General features: G+C 36.1%; 16 non-coding genes across 16 annotated transcripts; all 16 read left to right on the top strand.

The window, feature by feature from the left end:
* Positions 1-139: 139 nt before the first annotated feature.
* TRNAA-UGC (transfer RNA alanine (anticodon UGC)) lies at positions 140-211 on the top strand. Its single transcript has one exon. It is a non-coding gene; the product is annotated as a tRNA-Ala (tRNA).
* Positions 212-1,276: 1,065 nt separating this feature from the next.
* Positions 1,277-1,348, top strand: TRNAA-UGC (transfer RNA alanine (anticodon UGC)). The gene has a single exon. It is a non-coding gene; the product is annotated as a tRNA-Ala (tRNA).
* Positions 1,349-2,413: 1,065 nt separating this feature from the next.
* On the top strand, positions 2,414-2,485 carry TRNAA-CGC (transfer RNA alanine (anticodon CGC)). Its single transcript has one exon. It is a non-coding gene; the product is annotated as a tRNA-Ala (tRNA).
* A 1,065-nt stretch (positions 2,486-3,550) lies between these two features.
* TRNAA-UGC (transfer RNA alanine (anticodon UGC)) lies at positions 3,551-3,622 on the top strand. Its single transcript has one exon. It is a non-coding gene; the product is annotated as a tRNA-Ala (tRNA).
* A 1,064-nt stretch (positions 3,623-4,686) lies between these two features.
* Positions 4,687-4,758, top strand: TRNAA-UGC (transfer RNA alanine (anticodon UGC)). The gene has a single exon. It is a non-coding gene; the product is annotated as a tRNA-Ala (tRNA).
* A 1,065-nt stretch (positions 4,759-5,823) lies between these two features.
* TRNAA-UGC (transfer RNA alanine (anticodon UGC)) lies at positions 5,824-5,895 on the top strand. The gene has a single exon. It is a non-coding gene; the product is annotated as a tRNA-Ala (tRNA).
* A 2,278-nt stretch (positions 5,896-8,173) lies between these two features.
* On the top strand, positions 8,174-8,245 carry TRNAA-UGC (transfer RNA alanine (anticodon UGC)). Its single transcript has one exon. It is a non-coding gene; the product is annotated as a tRNA-Ala (tRNA).
* Positions 8,246-9,386: 1,141 nt separating this feature from the next.
* TRNAA-UGC (transfer RNA alanine (anticodon UGC)) lies at positions 9,387-9,458 on the top strand. The gene has a single exon. It is a non-coding gene; the product is annotated as a tRNA-Ala (tRNA).
* Positions 9,459-10,523: 1,065 nt separating this feature from the next.
* Positions 10,524-10,595, top strand: TRNAA-UGC (transfer RNA alanine (anticodon UGC)). The gene has a single exon. It is a non-coding gene; the product is annotated as a tRNA-Ala (tRNA).
* A 1,064-nt stretch (positions 10,596-11,659) lies between these two features.
* TRNAA-UGC (transfer RNA alanine (anticodon UGC)) lies at positions 11,660-11,731 on the top strand. The gene has a single exon. It is a non-coding gene; the product is annotated as a tRNA-Ala (tRNA).
* Positions 11,732-12,796: 1,065 nt separating this feature from the next.
* Positions 12,797-12,868, top strand: TRNAA-UGC (transfer RNA alanine (anticodon UGC)). The gene has a single exon. It is a non-coding gene; the product is annotated as a tRNA-Ala (tRNA).
* A 1,065-nt stretch (positions 12,869-13,933) lies between these two features.
* TRNAA-UGC (transfer RNA alanine (anticodon UGC)) lies at positions 13,934-14,005 on the top strand. The gene has a single exon. It is a non-coding gene; the product is annotated as a tRNA-Ala (tRNA).
* Positions 14,006-15,070: 1,065 nt separating this feature from the next.
* Positions 15,071-15,142, top strand: TRNAA-UGC (transfer RNA alanine (anticodon UGC)). The gene has a single exon. It is a non-coding gene; the product is annotated as a tRNA-Ala (tRNA).
* Positions 15,143-16,283: 1,141 nt separating this feature from the next.
* TRNAA-UGC (transfer RNA alanine (anticodon UGC)) lies at positions 16,284-16,355 on the top strand. Its single transcript has one exon. It is a non-coding gene; the product is annotated as a tRNA-Ala (tRNA).
* Positions 16,356-17,419: 1,064 nt separating this feature from the next.
* Positions 17,420-17,491, top strand: TRNAA-UGC (transfer RNA alanine (anticodon UGC)). The gene has a single exon. It is a non-coding gene; the product is annotated as a tRNA-Ala (tRNA).
* A 1,065-nt stretch (positions 17,492-18,556) lies between these two features.
* TRNAA-UGC (transfer RNA alanine (anticodon UGC)) lies at positions 18,557-18,628 on the top strand. Its single transcript has one exon. It is a non-coding gene; the product is annotated as a tRNA-Ala (tRNA).
* Positions 18,629-19,041: the final 413 nt, after the last annotated feature.

Here is a 19,041-nt window from a genome sequence, read left to right as displayed (position 1 = left end):
TACATCTGAGGCTTTTAACTATTTTGCAATCTACAGTCCTCAGACGAACTTTATTAAAAAAAAATAGACAAGGCTATTTTTTCGAATGAGCCGAGGTTCTATTTGTGTGTCGTGTTCTGTAATGCTGCAGCAATGTAATGGGGATGTAGCTCAGTGGTAGAGCGCATGCTTTGCATGTATGAGGCCCCGGGTTCAATCCCCGGCATTTCCAGGTGCAATTAATTTTAATTTAGAAGAGTCGGCATGAGTGACTTTGTTTACATAGTTCCAATGAAGAATTTATTCACCAGAAGATGAATTGTATCAAGAAAAATATGTAGGCAAAAAGTGATGTTTTCAAAATATTCACAAACTCGGCTTTAGTCACAGCTTCTTTAAATAAGTCAAAATTTTACAATTTAGTAATTATCACACAACAATGTCAACATTAGTGTATCAATCCAAAGAAAAATCTTTAAGCTCCAAATCCTCTCTTGTCTTAAAAATCCTGTGTCTGGTTTCCTTCTGAGGACAGAGTCTGCATTAGATTTCCTTATTCCCAAAGAAAATAGCATAGCGTTGCCAACATCTCTAAGTGGGTTTTTAATAGTGTATATGGCGTATCCTACTTAAATTCTAGAGTTTCGGGAAGTTTCCTTGACCTCACATTTGTAGTTTTAGTGACTTCTCATGAGAATTTCATTTCTTTGGCTACAGAAGCTTTATTAAAATTGTTTCAGGGCTGATGTTTTAGAAAAGAGTCCAACATAGCTCCTTCCACAGCTTGGAACGTTTAGCCGAAAAGAAAATGCAATTCAGGTTTTGATTTTGAACAATTTAGAGTTGAGTGAGCAAACTTAATTAAACATCTGCTAAGATCCTGTTCACTGCTGTCTCAGAAAATCTGGTGCCTGGTGTCCATGAGGTGTCAGTAAATCGATTATAGGTCCTCATTCCCCTAGTAAAAGAGGATAATTTTTGGATAAGAAGATGATATACTTAGTGAAGAACTTCATATTTTGACCAATAAAGTCATAAATGGAAGGGCATTTAAGCCATCTGATATAACAATTGACACTAAGTTACCATACGTAGGCTAGGAGTCCTAAACAATCATTGGATGTGGTTAAATGTGTCCAACTATTACCTCTGTTAATATACATCTGAGGCTTTTAACTATTTTGCAATCTACAGTCCTCAGACGAACTTTATTAAAAAAAAATAGACAAGGCTATTTTTTCGAATGAGCCGAGGTTCTATTTGTGTGTCGTGTTCTGTAATGCTGCAGCAATGTAATGGGGATGTAGCTCAGTGGTAGAGCGCATGCTTTGCATGTATGAGGCCCCGGGTTCAATCCCTGGCATTTCCAGGTGCAATTAATTTTAATTTAGAAGAGTCGGCATGAGTGACTTTGTTTACATAGTTCCAATGAAGAATTTATTCACCAGAAGATGAATTGTATCGAGAAAAATATGTAGGCAAAAAGTGATGTTTTAAAAATATTCACAAACTCGGCTTTAGTCACAGCTTCTTTAAATAAGTCAAAATTTTACAATTTAGTAATTATCACACAACAATGTCAACATTAGTGTATCAATCCAAAGAAAAATCTTTAAGCTCCAAATCCTCTCTTGTCTTAAAAATCCTGTGTCTGGTTTCCTTCTGAGGACAGAGTCTGCATTAGATTTCCTTATTCCCAAAGAAAATAGCATAGCGTTGCCAACTTCTCTAAGTGGGTTTTTAATAGTGTATATGGCGTATCCTACTTAAATTCTAGAGTTTCGGGAAGTTTCCTTGACCTCACATTCGTAGTTTTAGTGACTTCTCATGAGAATTTCATTTCTTTGGCTACAGAAGCTTTATTAAAATTGTTTCAAGGCTGATGTTTTAGAAAAGAGTCCAACATAGCTCCTTCCACAGTTTGGAACGTTTAGCCGAAAAGAAAATGCAATTCAGGTTTTGATTTTGAACAATTTAGAGTTGAGTGAGCAAACTTAATTAAACATCTGCTAAGATCCTGTTCACTGCTGTCTCAGAAAATCTGGTGCCTGGTGTCCATGAGGTGTCAGTAAATCGATTATAGGTCCTCATTCCCCGAGTAAAAGAGGATAATTTTTGGATAAGAAGATGATATACTTAGTGAAGAACTTCATATTTTGACCAATAAAGTCATAAATGGAAGGGCATTTAAGCCATCTGATATAACAATTGACACTAAGTTACCATACGTAGGCTAGGAGTCCTAAACAATCATTGGATGTGGTTAAATGTGTCCAACTATTACCTCTGTTAATATACATCTGAGGCTTTTAACTATTTTGCAATCTACAGTCCTCAGACGAACTTTATTAAAAAAAAATCGACAAGGTTATTTTTTCGAATTAGCCGAGGTTCTATTTGTGTGTCGTGTTCTGTACAACTGTAGCAATGTAATGGGGATGTAGCTCAGTGGTAGAGCGCATGCTTCGCATGTATGAGGCCCCGGGTTCAATCCCTGGCATTTCCAGGTGCAATTAATTTTAATTTAGAAGAGTCGGCATGAGTGACTTTGATTACATAGTTCCAATGAAGAATTTATTCACCAGAAGATGAATTGTATCAAGAAAAATATGTAGGCAAAAAGTGATGTTTTCAAAATATTCACAAACTCGGCTTTAGTCACAGCTTCTTTAAATAAGTCAAAATTTTACAATTTATTAATTATCACACAACAATGTCAACATTAGTGTATCAATCCAAAGAAAAATCTTTAAGCTCCAAATCCTCTCTTGTCTTAAAAATCCTGTGTCTGGTTTCCTTCTGAGGACAGAGTCTGCATTAGATTTCCTTATTCCCAAAGAAAATAGCATAGCGTTGCCAACATCTCTAAGTGGGTTTTTAATAGTGTATATGGCGTATCCTACTTAAATTCTAGAGTTTCGGGAAGTTTCCTTGACCTCACATTTGTAGTTTTAGTGACTTCTCATGAGAATTTCATTTCTTTGGCTACAGAAGCTTTATTAAAATTGTTTCAGGGCTGATGTTTTAGAAAAGAGTCCAACATAGCTCCTTCCACAGCTTGGAACGTTTAGCCGAAAAGAAAATGCAATTCAGGTTTTGATTTTGAACAATTTAGAGTTGAGTGTTCAAACTTAATTAAACATCTGCTAAGATCCTGTTCACTGCTGTCTCAGAAAATCTGGTGCCTGGTGTCCATGAGGTGTCAGTAAATCGATTATAGGTCCTCATTCCCCTAGTAAAAGAGGATAATTTTTGGATAAGAAGATGATATACTTAGTGAAGAACTTCATATTTTGACCAATAAAGTCATAAATGGAAGGGCATTTAAGCCATCTGATATAACAATTGACACTAAGTTACCATACGTAGGCTAGGAGTCCTAAACAATCATTGGATGTGGTTAAATGTGTCCAACTATTACCTCTGTTAATATACATCTGAGGCTTTTAACTATTTTGCAATCTACAGTCCTCAGACGAACTTTATTAAAAAAAAATAGACAAGGCTATTTTTTCGAATGAGCCGAGGTTCTATTTGTGTGTCGTGTTCTGTAATGCTGCAGCAATGTAATGGGGATGTAGCTCAGTGGTAGAGCGCATGCTTTGCATGTATGAGGCCCCGGGTTCAATCCCTGGCATTTCCAGGTGCAATTAATTTTAATTTAGAAGAGTCGGCATGAGTGACTTTGTTTACATAGTTCCAATGAAGAATTTATTCACCAGAAGATGAATTGTATCGAGAAAAATATGTAGGCAAAAAGTGATGTTTTAAAAATATTCACAAACTCGGTTTTAGTCACAGCTTCTTTAAATAAGTCAAAATTTTACAATTTAGTAATTATCACACAACAATGTCAACATTAGTGTATCAATCCAAAGAAAAATCTTTAAGCTCCAAATCCTCTCTTGTCTTAAAAATCCTGTGTCTGGTTTCCTTCTGAGGACAGAGTCTGCATTAGATTTCCTTATTCCCAAAGAAAATAGCATAGCGTTGCCAACATCTCTAAGTGGGTTTTTAATAGTGTATATGGCGTATCCTACTTAAATTCTAGCGTTTCGGGAAGTTTCCTTGACCTCACATTCGTAGTTTTAGTGACTTCTCATGAGAATTTCATTTCTTTGGCTACAGAAGCTTTATTAAAATTGTTTCAAGGCTGATGTTTTAGAAAAGAGTCCAACATAGCTCCTTCCACAGCTTGGAACGTTTAGCCGAAAAGAAAATGCAATTCAGGTTTTGATTTTGAACAATTTAGAGTTGAGTGAGCAAACTTAATTAAACATCTGCTAAGATCCTGTTCACTGCTGTCTCAGAAAATCTGGTGCCTGGTGTCCATGAGGTGTCAGTAAATCGATTATAGGTCCTCATTCCCCGAGTAAAAGAGGATAATTTTTGGATAAGAAGATGATATACTTAGTGAAGAACTTCATATTTTGACCAATAAAGTCATAAATGGAAGGGCATTTAAGCCATCTGATATAACAATTGACACTAAGTTACCATACGTAGGCTAGGAGTCCTAAACAATCATTGGAAGTGGTTAAATGTGTCCAACTATTACCTCTGTTAATATACATCTGAGGCTTTTAACTATTTTGCAATCTACAGTCCTCAGACGAACTTTATTAAAAAAAATAGACAAGGCTATTTTTTCGAATGAGCCGAGGTTCTATTTGTGTGTCGTGTTCTGTAATGCTGCAGCAATGTAATGGGGATGTAGCTCAGTGGTAGAGCGCATGCTTTGCATGTATGAGGCCCCGGGTTCAATCCCCGGCATCTCCAGGTGCAATTAATTTTAATTTAGAAGAGTCAGCATGAGTGACTTTGTTTACATAGTTCCAATGAAGAATTTATTCACCAGAAGATGAATTGTATCGAGAAAAATATGTAGGCAAAAAGTAATGTTTTCAAAATATTCACAAACTCGGCTTTAGTCACAGCTTCTTTAAATAAGTCAAAATTTTACAATTTAGTAATTATCACACAACAATGTCAACATTAGTGTATCAATCCAAAGAAAAATCTTTAAGCTCCAAATCCTCTCTTGTCTTAAAAATCCTGTGTCTGGTTTCCTTCTGAGGACAGAGTCTGCATTAGATTTCCTTATTCCCAAAGAAAATAGCATAGCGTTGCCAACTTCTCTAAGTGGGTTTTTAATAGTGTATATGGCGTATCCTACTTAAATTCTAGAGTTTCGGGAAGTTTCCTTGACCTCACATTCGTAGTTTTAGTGACTTCTCATGAGAATTTCATTTCTTTGGCTACAGAAGCTTTATTAAAATTGTTTCAAGGCTGATGTTTTAGAAAAGAGTCCAACATAGCTCCTTCCACAGCTTGGAACGTTTAGCCGAAAAGAAAATGCAATTCAGGTTTTGATTTTGAACAATTTAGAGTTGAGTGAGCAAACTTAATTAAACATCTGCTAAGATCCTGTTCACTGCTGTCTCAGAAAATCTGGTGCCTGGTGTCCATGAGGTGTCAGTAAATCGATTATAGGTCCTCATTCCCCGAGTAAAAGAGGATAATTTTTGGATAAGAAGATGATATACTTAGTGAAGAACTTCATATTTTGACCAATAAAGTCATAAATGGAAGGGCATTTAAGCCATCTGATATAACAATTGACACTAAGTTACCATACGTAGGCTAGGAGTCCTAAACAATCATTGGATGTGGTTAAATGTGTCCAACTATTACCTCTGTTAATATACATCTGAGGCTTTTAACTATTTTGCAATCTACAGTCCTCAGACGAACTTTATTAAAAAAAAATAGACAAGGCTATTTTTTCGAATGAGCCGAGGTTCTATTTGTGTGTCGTGTTCTGTAATGCTGCAGCAATGTAATGGGGATGTAGCTCAGTGGTAGAGCGCATGCTTTGCATGTATGAGGCCCCGGGTTCAATCCCCGGCATTTCCAGGTGCAATTAATTTTAATTTAGAAGAGTCGGCATGAGTGACTTTGTTTACATAGTTCCAATTAAGAATTTATTCACCAGAAGATGAATTGTATCGAGAAAAATATGTAGGCAAAAAGTGATGTTTTCAAAATATTCACAAACTCGGCTTTAGTCACAGCTTCTTTAACCCCTTAAGGACACATGACGTGTGTGACATGTCGTGATTCCCTTTTATTTCAGAAGTTTGGTCCTTAAGGGGTTAAATAAGTCAAAATTTTACAATTTAGTAATTATCACACAACAATGCCAACATTAGTGTATCAATCCAAAGAAAAATCTTTAAGCTCCAAATCCTCTCTTGTCTTAAAAATCCTGTGTCTGGTTTCCTTCTGAGGACAGAGTCTGCATTAGATTTCCTTATTCCCAAAGAAAATAGCATAGCGTTGCCAACTTCTCTAAGTGGGTTTTTAATAGTGTATATGGCGTATCCTACTTAAATTCTAGAGTTTCGGGAAGTTTCCTTGACCTCACATTCGTAGTTTTAGTGACTTCTCATGAGAATTTAATTTCTTTGGCTACAGAAGCTTTATTAAAATTGTTTCAAGGCTGATGTTTTAGAAAAGAGTCCAACATAGCTCCTTCCACAGCTTGGAACGTTTAGCCGAAAAGAAAATGCAATTCAGGTTTTGATTTTGAACAATTTAGAGTTGAGTGAGCAAACTTAATTAAACATCTGCTAAGATCCTGTTCACTGCTGTCTCAGAAAATCTGGTGCCTGGTGTCCATGAGGTGTCAGTAAATCGATTATAGGTCCTCATTCCCCGAGTAAAAGAGGATAATTTTTGGATAAGAAGATGATATACTTAGTGAAGAACTTCATATTTTGACCAATAAAGTCATAAATGGAAGGGCATTTAAGCCATCTGATATAACAATTGACACTAAGTTACCATACGTAGGCTAGGAGTCCTAAACAATCATTGGATGTGGTTAAATGTGTCCAACTATTACCTCTGTTAATATACATCTGAGGCTTTTAACTATTTTGCAATCTACAGTTCTCAGACGAACTTTATTAAAAAAAAATAGACAAGGCTATTTTTTCGAATGAGCCGAGGTTCTATTTGTGTGTCGTGTTCTGTAATGCTGCAGCAAGGTAATGGGGATGTAGCTCCATGGTAGAGCGCATGCTTTGCATGTATGAGGCCCCGGGTTCAATCCCCGGCATCTCCAGGTGCAATTAATTTTAATTTAGAAGAGTCGGAATGAGTGACTTTGTTTACATAGTTCCAATGAAGAATTTATTCACCAGAAGATGAATTGTATCGAGAAAAATATGTAGGCAAAAAGTGATGTTTTCAAAATATTCACAAACTCGGCTTTAGTCACAGCTTCTTTAAATAAGTCAAAATTTTACAATTTAGTAATTATCACACAACAATGTCAACATTAGTGTATCAATCCAAAGAAAAATCTTTAAGCTCCAAATCCTCTCTTGTCTTAAAAATCCTGTGTCTGGTTTCCTTCTGAGGACAGAGTCTGCATTAGATTTCCATATTCCCAAAGAAAATAGCATAGCGTTGCCAACTTCTCTAAGTGGGTTTTTAATAGTGTATATGGCGTATCCTACTTAAATTCTAGAGTTTCGGGAAGTTTCCTTGACCTCACATTCGTAGTTTTAGTGACTTCTCATGAGAATTTCATTTCTTTGGCTACAGAAGCTTTATTAAAATTGTTTCAAGGCTGATGTTTTAGAAAAGAGTCCAACATAGCTCCTTCCACAGCTTGGAACGTTTAGCCGAAAAGAAAATGCAATTCAGGTTTTGATTTTGAACAATTTAGAGTTGAGTGAGCAAACTTAATTAAACATCTGCTAAGATCCTGTTCACTGCTGTCTCAGAAAATCTGGTGCCTGGTGTCCATGAGGTGTCAGTAAATCGATTATAGGTCCTCATTCCCCGAGTAAAAGAGGATAATTTTTGGATAAGAAGATGATATACTTAGTGAAGAACTTCATATTTTGACCAATAAAGTCATAAATGGAAGGGCATTTAAGCCATCTGATATAACAATTGACACTAAGTTACCATACGTAGGCTAGGAGTCCTAAACAATCATTGGATGTGGTTAAATGTGTCCAACTATTACCTCTGTTAATATACATCTGAGGCTTTTAACTATTTTGCAATCTACAGTCCTCAGACGAACTTTATTAAAAAAAAATAGACAAGGCTATTTTTTCGAATGAGCCGAGGTTCTATTTGTGTGTCGTGTTCTGTAATGCTGCAGCAATGTAATGGGGATGTAGCTCAGTGGTAGAGCGCATGCTTTGCATGTATGAGGCCCCGGGTTCAATCCCCGGCATTTCCAGGTGCAATTAATTTTAATTTAGAAGAGTCGGCATGAGTGACTTTGTTTACATAGTTCCAATGAAGAATTTATTCACCAGAAGATGAATTGTATCGAGAAAAATATGTAGGCAAAAAGTGATGTTTTCAAAATATTCACAAACTCGGCTTTAGTCACAGCTTCTTTAACCCCTTAAGGACACATGACGTGTGTGACATGTCGTGATTCCCTTTTATTTCAGAAGTTTGGTCCTTAAGGGGTTAAATAAGTCAAAATTTTACAATTTAGTAATTATCACACAACAATGTCAACATTAGTGTATCAATCCAAAGAAAAATCTTTAAGCTCCAAATCCTCTCTTGTCTTAAAAATCCTGTGTCTGGTTTCCTTCTGAGGACAGAGTCTGCATTAGATTTCCTTATTCCCAAAGAAAATAGCATAGCGTTGCCAACTTCTCTAAGTGGGTTTTTAATAGTGTATATGGCGTATCCTACTTAAATTCTAGAGTTTCGGGAAGTTTCCTTGACCTCACATTCGTAGTTTTAGTGACTTCTCATGAGAATTTCATTTCTTTGGCTACAGAAGCTTTATTAAAATTGTTTCAAGGCTGATGTTTTAGAAAAGAGTCCAACATAGCTCCTTCCACAGCTTGGAACGTTTAGCCGAAAAGAAAATGCAATTCAGGTTTTGATTTTGAACAATTTAGAGTTGAGTGAGCAAACTTAATTAAACATCTGCTAAGATCCTGTTCACTGCTGTCTCAGAAAATCTGGTGCCTGGTGTCCATGAGGTGTCAGTAAATCGATTATAGGTCCTCATTCCCCGAGTAAAAGAGGATAATTTTTGGATAAGAAGATGATATACTTAGTGAAGAACTTCATATTTTGACCAATAAAGTCATAAATGGAAGGGCATTTAAGCCATCTGATATAACAATTGACACTAAGTTACCATACGTAGGCTAGGAGTCCTAAACAATCATTGGATGTGGTTAAATGTGTCCAACTATTACCTCTGTTAATATACATCTGAGGCTTTTAACTATTTTGCAATCTACAGTCCTCAGACGAACTTTATTAAAAAAAAATAGACAAGGCTATTTTTTCGAATGAGCCGAGGTTCTATTTGTGTGTCGTGTTCTGTAATGCTGCAGCAATGTAATGGGGATGTAGCTCAGTGGTAGAGCGCATGCTTTGCATGTATGAGTCCCCGGGTTCAATCCCCGGCATTTCCAGGTGCAATTAATTTTAATTTAGAAGAGTCGGCATGAGTGACTTTGTTTACATAGTTCCAATGAAGAATTTATTCACCAGAAGATGAATTGTATCGAGAAAAATATGTAGGCAAAAAGTGATGTTTTCAAAATATTCACAAACTCGGCTTTAGTCACAGCTTCTTTAAATAAGTCAAAATTTTACAATTTAGTAATTATCACACAACAATGTCAACATTAGTGTATCAATCCAAAGAAAAATCTTTAAGCTCCAAATCCTCTCTTGTCTTAAAAATCCTGTGTCTGGTTTCCTTCTGAGGACAGAGTCTGCATTAGATTTCCTTATTCCCAAAGAAAATAGCATAGCGTTGCCAACTTCTCTAAGTGGGTTTTTAATAGTGTATATGGCGTATCCTACTTAAATTCTAGAGTTTCGGGAAGTTTCCTTGACCTCACATTCGTAGTTTTAGTGACTTCTCATGAGAATTTCATTTCTTTGGCTACAGAAGCTTTATTAAAATTGTTTCAAGGCTGATGTTTTAGAAAAGAGTCCAACATAGCTCCTTCCACAGCTTGGAACGTTTAGCCGAAAAGAAAATGCAATTCAGGTTTTGATTTTGAACAATTTAGAGTTGAGTGAGCAAACTTAATTAAACATCTGCTAAGATCCTGTTCACTGCTGTCTCAGAAAATCTGGTGCCTGGTGTCCATGAGGTGTCAGTAAATCGATTATAGGTCCTCATTCCCCGAGTAAAAGAGGATAATTTTTGGATAAGAAGATGATATACTTAGTGAAGAACTTCATATTTTGACCAATAAAGTCATAAATGGAAGGGCATTTAAGCCATCTGATATAACAATTGACACTAAGTTACCATACATAGGCTAGGAGTCCTAAACAATCATTGGATGTGGTTAAATGTGTCCAACTATTACCTCTGTTAATATACATCTGAGGCTTTTAACTATTTTGCAATCTACAGTCCTCAGACGAACTTTATTAAAAAAAAATAGACAAGGCTATTTTTTCGAATGAGCCGAGGTTCTATTTGTGTGTCGTGTTCTGTAATGCTGCAGCAATGTAATGGGGATGTAGCTCAGTGGTAGAGCGCATGCTTTGCATGTATGAGGCCCCGGGTTCAATCCCCGGCATTTCCAGGTGCAATTAATTTTAATTTAGAAGAGTCGGCATGAGTGACTTTGTTTACATAGTTCCAATGAAGAATTTATTCACCAGAAGATGAATTGTATCGAGAAAAATATGTAGGCAAAAAGTGATGTTTTAAAAATATTCACAAACTCGGCTTTAGTCACAGCTTCTTTAAATAAGTCAAAATTTTACAATTTAGTAATTATCACACAACAATGTCAACATTAGTGTATCAATCCAAAGAAAAATCTTTAAGCTCCAAATCCTCTCTTGTCTTAAAAATCCTGTGTCTGGTTTCCTTCTGAGGACAGAGTCTGCATTAGATTTCCTTATTCCCAAAGAAAATAGCATAGCGTTGCCAACTTCTCTAAGTGGGTTTTTAATAGTGTATATGGCGTATCCTACTTAAATTCTAGAGTTTCGGGAAGTTTCCTTGACCTCACATTCGTAGTTTTAGTGACTTCTCATGAGAATTTCATTTCTTTGGCTACAGAAGCTTTATTAAAATTGTTTCAAGGCTGATGTTTTAGAAAAGAGTCCAACATAGCTCCTTCCACAGCTTGGAACGTTTAGCCGAAAAGAAAATGCAATTCAGGTTTTGATTTTGAACAATTTAGAGTTGAGTGAGCAAACTTAATTAAACATCTGCTAAGATCCTGTTCACTGCTGTCTCAGAAAATCTGGTGCCTGGTGTCCATGAGGTGTCAGTAAATCGATTATAGGTCCTCATTCCCCGAGTAAAAGAGGATAATTTTTGGATAAGAAGATGATATACTTAGTGAAGAACTTCATATTTTGACCAATAAAGTCATAAATGGAAGGGCATTTAAGCCATCTGATATAACAATAACACTAAGTTACCATACGTAGGCTAGGAGTCCTAAACAATCCTTGGATGTGGTTAAATGTGTCCAACTATTACCTCTGTTAATATACATCTGAGGCTTTTAACTATTTTGCAATCTACAGTCCTCAGACGAACCTTATTAAAAAAAAATAGACAAGGCTATTTTTTCGAATGAGCCGCGGTTCTATTTGTGTGTCGTGTTCTGTAATGCTGCAGCAATGTAATGGGGATGTAGCTCAGTGGTAGAGCGCATGCTTTGCATGTATGAGGCCCCGGGTTCAATCCCCGGCATCTCCAGGTGCAATTAATTTTAATTTAGAAGAGTCGGCATGAGTGACTTTGTTTACATAGTTCCAATGAAGAATTTATTCACCAGAAGATGAATTGTATCGAGAAAAATATGTAGGCAAAAAGTGATGTTTTAAAAATATTCACAAACTCGGCTTTAGTCACAGCTTCTTTAAATAAGTCAAAATTTTACAATTTAGTAATTATCACACAACAATGTCAACATTAGTGTATCAATCCAAAGAAAAATCTTTAAGCTCCAAATCCTCTCTTGTCTTAAAAATCCTGTGTCTGGTTTCCTTCTGAGGACAGAGTCTGCATTAGATTTCCTTATTCCCAAAGAAAATAGCATAGCGTTGCCAACTTCTCTAAGTGGGTTTTTAATAGTGTATATGGCGTATCCTACTTAAATTCTAGAGTTTCGGGAAGTTTCCTTGACCTCACATTCGTAGTTTTAGTGACTTCTCATGAGAATTTAATTTCTTTGGCTACAGAAGCTTTATTAAAATTGTTTCAAGGCTGATGTTTTAGAAAAGAGTCCAACATAGCTCCTTCCACAGCTTGGAACGTTTAGCCGAAAAGAAAATGCAATTCAGGTTTTGATTTTGAACAATTTAGAGTTGAGTGAGCAAACTTAATTAAACATCTGCTAAGATCCTGTTCACTGCTGTCTCAGAAAATCTGGTGCCTGGTGTCCATGAGGTGTCAGTAAATCGATTATAGGTCCTCATTCCCCTAGTAAAAGAGGATAATTTTTGGATAAGAAGATGATATACTTAGTGAAGAACTTCATATTTTGACCAATAAAGTCATAAATGGAAGGGCATTTAAGCCATCTGATATAACAATTGACACTAAGTTACCATACGTAGGCTAGGAGTCCTAAACAATCATTGGATGTGGTTAAATGTGTCCAACTATTACCTCTGTTAATATACATCTGAGGCTTTTAACTATTTTGCAATCTACAGTCCTCAGACGAACTTTATTAAAAAAAAATAGACAAGGCTATTTTTTCGAATGAGCCGAGGTTCTATTTGTGTGTCGTGTTCTGTAATGCTGCAGCAATGTAATGGGGATGTAGCTCAGTGGTAGAGCGCATGCTTTGCATGTATGAGGCTCCGGGTTCAATCCCCGGCATTTCCAGGTGCAATTAATTTTAATTTAGAAGAGTCGGCATGAGTGACTTTGTTTACATAGTTCCAATGAAGAATTTATTCACCAGAAGATGAATTGTATCGAGAAAAATATGTAGGCAAAAAGTGATGTTTTCAAAATATTCACAAACTCGGCTTTAGTCACAGCTTCTTTAAATAAGTCAAAATTTTACAATTTAGTAATTATCACACAACAATGTCAACATTAGTGTATCAATCCAAAGAAAAATCTTTAAGCTCCAAATCCTCTCTTGTCTTAAAAATCCTGTGTCTGGTTTCCTTCTGAGGACAGAGTCTGCATTAGATTTCCTTATTCCCAAAGAAAATAGCATAGCGTTGCCAACTTCTCTAAGTGGGTTTTTAATAGTGTATATGGCGTATCCTACTTAAATTCTAGAGTTTCGGGAAGTTTCCTTGACCTCACATTCGTAGTTTTAGTGACTTCTCATGAGAATTTCATTTCTTTGGCTACAGAAGCTTTATTAAAATTGTTTCAAGGCTGATGTTTTAGAAAAGAGTCCAACATAGCTCCTTCCACAGCTTGGAACGTTTAGCCGAAAAGAAAATGCAATTCAGGTTTTGATTTTGAACAATTTAGAGTTGAGTGAGCAAACTTAATTAAACATCTGCTAAGATCCTGTTCACTGCTGTCTCAGAAAATCTGGTGCCTGGTGTCCATGAGGTGTCAGTAAATCGATTATAGGTCCTCATTCCCCGAGTAAAAGAGGATAATTTTTGGATAAGAAGATGATATACTTAGTGAAGAACTTCATATTTTGACCAATAAAGTCATAAATGGAAGGGCATTTAAGCCATCTGATATAACAATTGACACTAAGTTACCATACATAGGCTAGGAGTCCTAAACAATCATTGGATGTGGTTAAATGTGTCCAACTATTACCTCTGTTAATATACATCTGAGGCTTTTAACTATTTTGCAATCTACAGTCCTCAGACGAACTTTATTAAAAAAAAATAGACAAGGCTATTTTTTCGAATGAGCCGAGGTTCTATTTGTGTGTCGTGTTCTGTAATGCTGCAGCAATGTAATGGGGATGTAGCTCAGTGGTAGAGCGCATGCTTTGCATGTATGAGGCCCCGGGTTCAATCCCCGGCATTTCCAGGTGCAATTAATTTTAATTTAGAAGAGTCGGCATGAGTGACTTTGTTTACATAGTTCCAATGAAGAATTTATTCACCAGAAGATGAATTGTATCGAGAAAAATATGTAGGCAAAAAGTGATGTTTTAAAAATATTCACAAACTCGGCTTTAGTCACAGCTTCTTTAAATAAGTCAAAATTTTACAATTTAGTAATTATCACACAACAATGTCAACATTAGTGTATCAATCCAAAGAAAAATCTTTAAGCTCCAAATCCTCTCTTGTCTTAAAAATCCTGTGTCTGGTTTCCTTCTGAGGACAGAGTCTGCATTAGATTTCCTTATTCCCAAAGAAAATAGCATAGCGTTGCCAACTTCTCTAAGTGGGTTTTTAATAGTGTATATGGCGTATCCTACTTAAATTCTAGAGTTTCGGGAAGTTTCCTTGACCTCACATTCGTAGTTTTAGTGACTTCTCATGAGAATTTAATTTCTTTGGCTACAGAAGCTTTATTAAAATTGTTTCAAGGCTGATGTTTTAGAAAAGAGTCCAACATAGCTCCTTCCACAGCTTGGAACGTTTAGCCGAAAAGAAAATGCAATTCAGGTTTTGATTTTGAACAATTTAGAGTTGAGTGAGCAAACTTAATTAAACATCTGCTAAGATCCTGTTCACTGCTGTCTCAGAAAATCTGGTGCCTGGTGTCCATGAGGTGTCAGTAAATCGATTATAGGTCCTCATTCCCCTAGTAAAAGAGGATAATTTTTGGATAAGAAGATGATATACTTAGTGAAGAACTTCATATTTTGACCAATAAAGTCATAAATGGAAGGGCATTTAAGCCATCTGATATAACAATTGACACTAAGTTACCATACGTAGGCTAGGAGTCCTAAACAATCATTGGATGTGGTTAAATGTGTCCAACTATTACCTCTGTTAATATACATCTGAGGCTTTTAACTATTTTGCAATCTACAGTCCTCAGACGAACTTTATTAAAAAAAAATAGACAAGGCTATTTTTTCGAATGAGCCGAGGTTCTATTTGTGTGTCGTGTTCTGTAATGCTGCAGCAATGTAATGGGGATGTAGCTCAGTGGTAGAGCGCATGCTTTGCATGTATGAGGCCCCGGGTTCAATCCCCGGCATTTCCAGGTGCAATTAATTTTAATTTAGAAGAGTCGGCATGAGTGACTTTGTTTACATAGTTCCAATGAAGAATTTATTCACCAGAAGATGAATTGTATCGAGAAAAATATGTAGGCAAAAAGTGATGTTTTCAAAATATTCACAAACTCGGCTTTAGTCACAGCTTCTTTAACCCCTTAAGGACACATGACGTGTGTGACATGTCGTGATTCCCTTTTATTTCAGAAGTTTGGTCCTTAAGGGGTTAAATAAGTCAAAATTTTACAATTTAGTAATTATCACACAACAATGTCAACATTAGTGTATCAATCCAAAGAAAAATCTTTAAGCTCCAAATCCTCTCTTGTCTTAAAAATCCTGTGTCTGGTTTCCTTCTGAGGACAGAGTCTGCATTAGATTTCCTTATTCCCAAAGAAAATAGCATAGCGTTGCCAACTTCTCTAAGTGGGTTTTTAATAGTGTATATGGCGTATCCTACTTAAATTCTAGAGTTTCGGGAAGTTTCCTTGACCTCACATTCGTAGTTTTAGTGACTTCTCATGAGAATTTCATTTCTTTGGCTACAGAAGCTTTATTAAAATTGTTTCAAGGCTGATGTTTTAGAAAAGAGTCCAACATAGCTCCTTCCACAGCTTGGAACGTTTAGCCGAAAAGAAAATGCAATTCAGGTTTTGATTTTGAACAATTTAGAGTTGAGTGAGCAAACTTAATTAAACATCTGCTAAGATCCTGTTCACTGCTGTCTCAGAAAATCTGGTGCCTGGTGTCCATGAGGTGTCAGTAAATCGATTATAGGTCCTCATTCCCCGAGTAAAAGAGGATAATTTTTGGATAAGAAGATGATATACTTAGTGAAGAACTTCATATTTTGACCAATAAAGTCATAAATGGAAGGGCATTTAAGCCATCTGATATAACAATTGACACTAAGTTACCATACATAGGCTAGGAGTCCTAAACAATCATTGGATGTGGTTAAATGTGTCCAACTATTACCTCTGTTAATATACATCTGAGGCTTTTAACTATTTTGCAATCTACAGTCCTCAGACGAACTTTATTAAAAAAAAATAGACAAGGCTATTTTTTCGAATGAGCCGAGGTTCTATTTGTGTGTCGTGTTCTGTAATGCTGCAGCAATGTAATGGGGATGTAGCTCAGTGGTAGAGCGCATGCTTTGCATGTATGAGGCCCCGGGTTCAATCCCCGGCATTTCCAGGTGCAATTAATTTTAATTTAGAAGAGTCGGCATGAGTGACTTTGTTTACATAGTTCCAATGAAGAATTTATTCACCAGAAGATGAATTGTATCGAGAAAAATATGTAGGCAAAAAGTGATGTTTTAAAAATATTCACAAACTCGGCTTTAGTCACAGCTTCTTTAAATAAGTCAAAATTTTACAATTTAGTAATTATCACACAACAATGTCAACATTAGTGTATCAATCCAAAGAAAAATCTTTAAGCTCCAAATCCTCTCTTGTCTTAAAAATCCTGTGTCTGGTTTCCTTCTGAGGACAGAGTCTGCATTAGATTTCCTTATTCCCAAAGAAAATAGCATAGCGTTGCCAACTTCTCTAAGTGGGTTTTTAATAGTGTATATGGCGTATCCTACTTAAATTCTAGAGTTTCGGGAAGTTTCCATGACCTCACATTCGTAGTTTTAGTGACTTCTCATGAGAATTTCATTTCTTTGGCTACAGAAGCTTTATTAAAATTGTTTCAAGGCTGATGCTTTAGAAAAGAGTCCAACATAGCTCCTTCCACAGCTTGGAACGTTTAGCCGAAAAGAAAATGCAATTCAGGTTTTGATTTTGAACAATTTAGAGTTGAGTGAGCAAACTTAATTAAACATCTGCTAAGATCCTGTTCACTGCTGTCTCAGAAAATCTGGTGCCTGGTGTCCATGAGGTGTCAGTAAATCGATTATAGGTCCTCATTCCCCGAGTAAAAGAGGATAATTTTTGGATAAGAAGATGATATACTTAGTGAAGAACTTCATATTTTGACCAATAAAGTCATAAATGGAAGGGCATTTAAGCCATCTGATATAACAATAACACTAAGTTACCATACGTAGGCTAGGAGTCCTAAACAATCCTTGGATGTGGTTAAATGTGTCCAACTATTACCTCTGTTAATATACATCTGAGGCTTTTAACTATTTTGCAATCTACAGTCCTCAGACGAACCTTATTAAAAAAAAATAGACAAGGCTATTTTTTCGAATGAGCCGCGGTTCTATTTGTGTGTCGTGTTCTGTAATGCTGTAGCAATGTAATGGGGATGTAGCTCAGTGGTAGAGCGCATGCTTTGCATGTATGAGGCCCCGGGTTCAATCCCCGGCATCTCCAGGTGCAATTAATTTTAATTTAGAAGAGTCGGCATGAGTGACTTTGTTTACATAGTTCCAATGAAGAATTTATTCACCAGAAGATGAATTGTATCGAGAAAAATATGTAGGCAAAAAGTGATGTTTTCAAAATATTCACAAACTCGGCTTTAGTCACAGCTTCTTTAAATAAGTCAAAATTTTACAATTTAGTAATTATCACACAACAATGTCAACATTAGTGTATCAATCCAAAGAAAAATCTTTAAGCTCCAAATCCTCTCTTGTCTTAAAAATCCTGTGTCTGGTTTCCTTCTGAGGACAGAGTCTGCATTAGATTTCCTTATTCCCAAAGAAAATAGCATAGCGTTGCCAACTTCTCTAAGTGGGTTTTTAATAGTGTATATGGCGTATCCTACTTAAATTCTAGAGTTTCGGGAAGTTTCCTTGACCTCACATTCGTAGTTTTAGTGACTTCTCATGAGAATTTAATTTCTTTGGCTACAGAAGCTTTATTAAAATTGTTTCAAGGCTGATGTTTTAGAAAAGAGTCCAACATAGCTCCTTCCACAGCTTGGAACGTTTAGCCGAAAAGAAAATGCAATTCAGGTTTTGATTTTGAACAATTTAGAGTTGAGTGAGCAAACTTAATTAAACATCTGCTAAGATCCTGTTCACTGCTGTCTCAGAAAATCTGGTGCCTGGTGTCCATGAGGTGTCAGTAAATCGATTATAGGTCCTCATTCCCCTAGTAAAAGAGGATAATTTTTGGATAAGAAGATGATATACTTAGTGAAGAACTTCATATTTTGACCAATAAAGTCATAAATGGAAGGGCATTTAAGCCATCTGATATAACAATTGACACTAAGTTACCATACGTAGGCTAGGAGTCCTAAACAATCATTGGATGTGGTTAAATGTGTCCAACTATTACCTCTGTTAATATACATCTGAGGCTTTTAACTATTTTGCAATCTACAGTCCTCAGACGAACTTTATTAAAAAAAAATAGACAAGGCTATTTTTTCGAATGAGCCGAGGTTCTATTTGTGTGTCGTGTTCTGTAATGCTGCAGCAATGTAATGGGGATGTAGCTCAGTGGTAGAGCGCATGCTTTGCATGTATGAGGCCCCGGGTTCAATCCCCGGCATTTCCAGGTGCAATTAATTTTAATTTAGAAGAGTCGGCATGAGTGACTTTGTTTACATAGTTCCAATGAAGAATTTATTCACCAGAAGATGAATTGTATCGAGAAAAATATGTAGGCAAAAAGTGATGTTTTCAAAATATTCACAAACTCGGCTTTAGTCACAGCTTCTTTAAATAAGTCAAAATTTTACAATTTAGTAATTATCACACAACAATGTCAACATTAGTGTATCAATCCAAAGAAAAATCTTTAAGCTCCAAATCCTCTCTTGTCTTAAAAATCCTGTGTCTGGTTTCCTTCTGAGGACAGAGTCTGCATTAGATTTCCTTATTCCCAAAGAAAATAGCATAGCGTTGCCAACTTCTCTAAGTGGGTTTTTAATAGTGTATATGGCGTATCCTACTTAAATTCTAGAGTTT

Source organism: Pelobates fuscus, chromosome 12 (genome assembly GCF_036172605.1).
Source record: "Pelobates fuscus isolate aPelFus1 chromosome 12, aPelFus1.pri, whole genome shotgun sequence".
Taxonomy (NCBI): Eukaryota; Metazoa; Chordata; class Amphibia; order Anura; family Pelobatidae; genus Pelobates; species Pelobates fuscus.
The sequence above is the reverse complement of the archived record's forward strand: the minus strand, read 5'-3'. Positions and strand labels throughout refer to the sequence as shown.